The sequence below is a fragment of the Dipodomys merriami genome, unplaced genomic scaffold, assembly GCF_024711535.1.
Source record: "Dipodomys merriami isolate MVZ:Mamm:240054 unplaced genomic scaffold, mDipMer1.0.p SCAF_14, whole genome shotgun sequence".
NCBI classification, from domain to species: Eukaryota; Metazoa; Chordata; class Mammalia; order Rodentia; family Heteromyidae; genus Dipodomys; species Dipodomys merriami.
Genome location: NW_027202715.1, coordinates 19,213,348 through 19,219,514, shown reverse-complemented (window position 1 = coordinate 19,219,514; position 6,167 = coordinate 19,213,348). Strand labels below are relative to the sequence as shown.

General features: G+C 50.9%; 1 protein-coding gene across 1 annotated transcript in view; it reads left to right on the top strand.

Annotated features, from left to right (window-relative positions):
* The first annotated feature begins 726 nt into the window (after window positions 1-726).
* Macroh2a2 (macroH2A.2 histone) overlaps window positions 727-6,167 on the top strand; it is a 33,845-nt gene continuing 28,404 nt past the window's right edge. Inside the window, exon 1 of the mRNA XM_070020933.1 lies at window positions 727-1,046. The gene's annotated coding sequence lies outside the window, so the exon portion shown is untranslated. The remainder of the gene's footprint in view (window positions 1,047-6,167) is intronic.

The window sequence follows — 6,167 nt, the reverse complement described above, 5'->3', positions numbered from 1 at the left end:
GATATAATGGGAAATATGGATGATGCCACAGCAAGTTAGGATTTTTGCCCCCCCAAAATAAACACATTCCTTTGGCCCTGTAGTCAGGGGCTCTTGCCAGTTCTCCTGATACAAAAGATCTCCTCCAGGGATGGAGCAGCTACTAATGTCATTGTCACACCTGGATTTGTCCATGCCCCTGCCCAACTACATAAAAGGTATGTTTCCTAGAAAATAATAAAAATTGCTCCTTCAGACAATACCTCTGTGCTAACCTCAGTACCCTTTAGAAGATGACAAATTAACGCACAATTAAAAATCACATCCACACACATCTGCTATTCCAAGTATGACACAACAACGGATTCTAAATCGATGTTAATTTATAAAAAGCGGCCAGGCATTGGAGATACATTCCCAGTTCTCGGAGCTGTGGCCGCCCTAGGCTAGCTTCCCAGTGGTGGACACAACGTCGGTGTGTTTTGTTCTTATCGAAGGACACGAGAGGAGCCTCCAAGGTGGCTTTTCTCTCTCTCGATCGCTTGCCCGGGTTCATCCTCTAAAGCTGTCCCCAGCATGGGCAGATGAACACCCACGCCTCCTTCTTCCCACCAAGGTGGATCTTGGCTAACAGGAAAGCAGACTGGGTGGTGACCACAGTGCCTTTGTGTCCTCGGATCTGGGGCAAGGCTCAGCTTAGTCCCCGGCAGATCGGCGGAGGCCGCGCGCGCCGTTTCCTCATTAATGCCCCTGAAGGACAATAGCTCATCAAGCCCCACCGAAAGCCCCAGGCCCGTGGCGGAGCTTGGGCTGGCGGGGGCTGAGGCTGAGCGACTCCTCCTAGAGGTGGTTATGTGGAGAAGGAGCAATCCCTTCTCCCTCCTCCTCCTCCCCCCGCTACGATCCGCGGCCCAGAGAACTGCCGCTTGCCGCCATTGACACGCACAGATAAAACCCAAAGAAAGGCAAAGAGTCCTGCCCCGCACCGGCGCTGCGCGGGCCGAACCTGCGCCCGGGGAGGGGCGCGCAGAGGGCACCGGCGCCCGGAGCAGGGGGCGCAGCACCAGGTGAGCCCGCCATGGCGGTGGCATTATTGTTTAGGAGCTCTGGGGGGGAATCTGGAAACAAAACGCGCTTTGGCAGGGCAGTGTGAGGGGCCGGAGAAAGCCACCCGCCTCTCCCCCCCGCCACAGCCCACCCCAGCCCCACGGGCGCACCCCATAACCAACCCGCTCTGTGCAAGAGGAAAAAAAATTAATAAATCAATCTGCCCAACTTGCATGGTCGGGAAATGAAAGGGAGATTGCTCAAGAAGGTGAAATTCCTGCGGCGGGCGAGGGGCCGGGGCACGGCGGGCGAGGAAGGAGGGCTGCGGGGTCCCGCGGCGGGGCCCCCCGGCCCGGCTGCCTCCGAGGGAGCACCGGGCTCTTGGGGATGCGGAGTTTGGGGCGCGGAGGAAGGAGGGGGAGGGACTGGGCGAGGGGCGGGGGCTGCGCCAGGGCCGCTCGGGGCCTCGGGGGGTGCCCAGGTTGGGCGCGGGCAGCTGGGGGCTGACAATGGAGGGGCTCCGGGGCGCGGGGCAGCGGGAAGGGGCCGCGATCCGGGGATGGGCGGGCGGCGCCGGGGAAGGTCAGGCCGGGGACGCCGGGCGGGTGGCGCGGGCGCTGACCCGGACGGCTGCGCGGCCCCTCGAGCGTGCGTGCGCCCCGGGGCGGGCGGGAGGAGGGCGCGGGGCCGGGCACTCCCCTCCGGTTCCCTTTCCGGGGCGCCCGGTGCCGACGCGCGCGCGCGCGCGCGGGCGGCGCGGCGCTTTCACCGGGAAATGGCGGCCCCTCCGCGCTTCCCTCTCGGGGAAGTCTCGGAAGCCTGCTTTGCGCGGGAAAAATAATCCTCTAAAGAAAAAGGACATCGAAGCAAAGTGGCTGCGACGCCGTGAAGACCCGTGCCAGGCGCACGCCACCAGGGGACTCGCGCGTGGGGCGCCCTGGGGGTGGACCAGTCCTGCCATCTCCGGGCTCGCAGCCAGCCATCCAGGTGTGCCCCAGCGCCAGCCCGACCAGCCTCCTGGACGCTCCGAGGCTGCCTTTCCACGCCTTGCCTCGTGGGGGCGCCCTCCGCTCCTGCCCTCTTTGTTTCTCCCAACAATAGCCTTAGGGGCATTGGTCCCGCAAGGATCCAATGAGCTGGCTTCTCCAAGGGTTTCACACAGATCATTGTCCCTGGGGTGAAATGGGTCGCCGTGGGGTCTGATTGCTGGGGCACCTGAGTGGGGGAAAGGACCTGAGAAACCCAATGGGTCCTTGTGTGCTTGATAGGGTGCACTGGCAGCTCTGATGGTAGGGCAATCCTGGGTACAGCAGTCCCAGAGAACACAGGCCAGCCCTGTCCAGCTCGGTGAATTTTAAACACAAGAGCCCACAGACCCAAGGACCACCCCACCCCATTGAGGACCGGATGGCAATACACTGTTGCAAGTGGTGGCCTGGCTTTTCTCACTTGTGTTTGCATCAGAATACAATTGTACCCTCTCTGTGCAGTTGCTATTGAAGTGGTTCAGGAGAGGAGAGAAAAATGAAACATTAAGAGTGTCTTTATTTTTGTGGTTTCCAAACAAAGCTACCCATAATTTTCAATCCGTTCGTGCTCAATTGAAAGTTCTCTCTTACTTCTTTGGAACAGTGTTCTAAGGTTCAAATTCAGTGTCTAGGGCTCCAAGATTTGTTACTGTGCTTTTAGATTTTTTTTTAATAGCACTGCTTTAGGCCAAGATGATCATATAATAAATATAGGCATTGTCCAGTGGGAAGATATCTCTTGAACTACATAATGTACATCTTTAACACTTTTCTTTCTAGCATGCAGAATCCTTCTTAAAAGATGCTCAGTTTTCTTCTGTTTTTCTTTTTTTTTGTTCGTTTGTTTGTTTCTATCCTAATTGTTCTGTCTCACCTGAACCCATTTACTCTCAGGCGCTCGACATTGTTCCTGGCTTGTGCTATTTCAAAACTCCATGAAAGAATTTACCTCTGTGGATCAAATGTGCCAAAGAGTCTGACTACTTTCTCACTGTTCTATCTTCTGTCTAGTTCCTAGGGTTTGTGAGGCGCCTTTGGTTGGCTCTGTCCCAGCAGGTGGGACACCCTGCTAGTTATTGTCTGAGACAACCAGTCTGTTTTCTCTGCCTCCTGCCAGCAAAGCAGGAGGGGATTTATGTCCCAGGCAACTTTAAATGAAAGCTATCTGTAAATTGCTTAGGGCAAGTGGTGTGCAAAAACTCAACCAATTTCCTTAAGAATGCTTTTCAGTCTTAAGAAATAACCTAAGCTGGGCACCAGTGGTTCACACCTGTAATCCTAAATATTGAGGAGGCTGGGATCTGAGGATCATGGTTCGAAGCCAGCCTCGGCCAGAAAGTCTGTGAGATTCTTATCTCTGCCAAACGACAAAATAAGCTGGAAGTAGAGCTGTGACTGAAGTGGTAGAGTGCTGATAGTTCAGGGATAGTGCCCAAGCAGAGTTCAAGCCACAGGACAGGGAAGGGAAGGGAAGGGGAGGGAGGAAGGGATGAAGGAAGGAAGGAAGGAAGGAAGGAAGGAAGGAAGGAAGGAAGGAAGGAAGGAAGGAAGGTACCCTTAAGACTCATGCCCATAATCTTAGCTATTCAGGAGGATGAGATCTGAGGATCCCAGTTAGAAGCCAACCTAAGCAGAAACATCTGTGAGACTCATCTCCAATTAATCATCAAAAAACTAGTGGTGGGTCTGTGGCTCAAGTAGTAGAGTTTCAGCCTTAAGCAAAAAAGCCAAGAATAGTGTGAGGCCCTGAGTTCAAGCCTGGCACACACACAAAAATAATAACAATAATAACCTCAAGGTATCGGACACAATCTTGCAGTCTCTAGAAATGCTTTTGCAGAGTGTATATTCCAGAGTTGAACAGAGTGTATGGTTAACAATCATCAACATCAACGGGGTAGGAGAGAAGATGGGAGGAAGTTATACCCTGTTTGCCCATTAGGCTCCTGACTCAAGCCTAGAAAACAAAATGCAAAATAAGGTAAAAAGTGGTAGTGGAAAGCTAAGGGGAAGACAGGTACGTTCATTTACCAACAAGAGTGTATATTGATAGAGCCAGTTTGATAAGTAGTTTGGCACTCTTAAATGAATGATGTCCACATTGTATGACCTAGCCTTTCATTTCTTGTTATCTTAATGAATTAGGCACCCAGTTGGGCACTGTGATTCCCAGAGGTAACCCTCTGCCCCTTTGCAACCACACCTCACATTTCAGCTGACTTTAGGAAAGTGGAAAGCCAAGTCCCTTCCAAACTTAACCCAGGCTTTTTTGAAATCCTGTGGCCTCCAAATTGCAATGCATGTAAATCTCAAGCAGGTGGAATTTTGGTGAACATGGGATTCGATGAGGAGGGATCCAGAAGTGCTCAACCAGCCTTAGGAAAAGACTGCCAAGTTTCCCTAGTACCAGATTGGGGACATAGCTCAGGGATAGAGTGATTGTCTAGGGCTAGGCAAGCTCTGGACTCCAGCCTCAGCATCACAAGTAAGTAAATAAATGAAAACTTCATTATCACTGCCAGGCTCTGGTAGTTTGTGTGAAGGAGAGACATGAAAGATTTTACTCGGTTTCTCCTGTTGTGACACACAGCCTCAAGCCCAGTAATCTTAGTCTTGACTCTGAAACAGAAGGATGAATAGAGAGAAACATGATGAAGAAAATACAAGAAGACTGCCTCCTACAAAGTAGTTCTGTGTGCCAGTGCTGGGTGTTGAACTCAGAGCCTCACAGTGTAACTTAACTTTCCTGCTCAAGGTGGTAGCTCTGCCACCCCCTCCACTTCTGCTTTGGTTGGTTAATTGAAAATAAGAGTTTTCTGGTCTTTTCTACCCAGCCTAGCTTTGTTTTGTCGGGGGAAGGGGGAGGAAGGGTTGTTTTTTGTTTTTGTCAGTTGGGGACTTGAACTTAGGGCTTGGGTGCTTTCCCTGAGCCTCTTTGTGCTCAAGTGCTCTACCACTTGAGCCACAGTGCCACTCCAGGCTAGCTTTGAATTTAAGATCTTCAGATCTTGGTCTCTTGAGTAGCTAAAGTTACAAGCGTGAGCCACCAGCACCCAGCTTATAATGGTTTCTGTGGAAAGGACACATCATAATAGGTTGTGTTTATTAGGTGTTTACTGCCAGCCAGATGTTGCTTTGAGTACTTTATACATCTGAACTCTAATTCCAACCACAGCTCACAGGGTGATACTATTATTACACCTATCTTACAGAAAAGAAAAGCTAAGAGCCTGCTGTGAGTCACTAGCTACAGACTACATTCATTGGAATAGTGCTGTATGCAAATTTTTATTTTTAAAAATCCTATTTGCATCGCTGTTTTACCTGACATTTTTATTTTCATGACAAATGAAAGATAAAGAGTATCACATTGAGCCACATGACACTGTACTTTAAACTGTCTTGTCACAAAGTATTAAATAAGATAAATTTGGTTTCTCTGAAGCCCTTACTGTTCATCTAACCACCTCACCATCCATCATACTTTGCCCAATTTATTAGACTGTCATTGCCAATTTGGACCCAGGATGGAGTAAGTCATTCAATTCAAAATTCCCATACTGTGAGGGGAATGTGGGCAGACAAATGCACCAACCCCCAGCTAGATACTCACTTCAGCTCACTGTTGGCTCAAGAGGCTTTCTACACTGGCCATTTTTTGTTTTGTTTTATATTTTTGTTTTTGTTTTGCCAGTCCTGGGGCTCAAACTCTAGGCCTGGGAGCTGTCCCTGAGCTTCCTTTGCTCAAGGCTAGCACTCTACCACTTGAGCCACAGCACCAGCTCCAGCTTTTTCTCAGTAGTTTATTGGAGATACGAGTCTCACGGGGCTGGGAAGGTGGCTCAGTGGTAGAGTGCTTGCCTTGCATGCATGAGGCCCTGGGTTCGATTCCTCAGCACCACATAGGCAGAAAAAGCCAGAAATGGCGCTATGACTTGAGTGCTAGAGCACTAGCCTTGAGCTGAAGAGCTGAGGGACAGTGCCCAGACCCAAAGTTCAGTCCCCATGACCGGCCAAAACAAACAAACAAAGAGTCTCACAGACTTTCCTTCCTGCACTGGCTTCAAACCATGATCCTCAGATCTCAGTCTCTGGAGTAGCTAGGCTTACAGG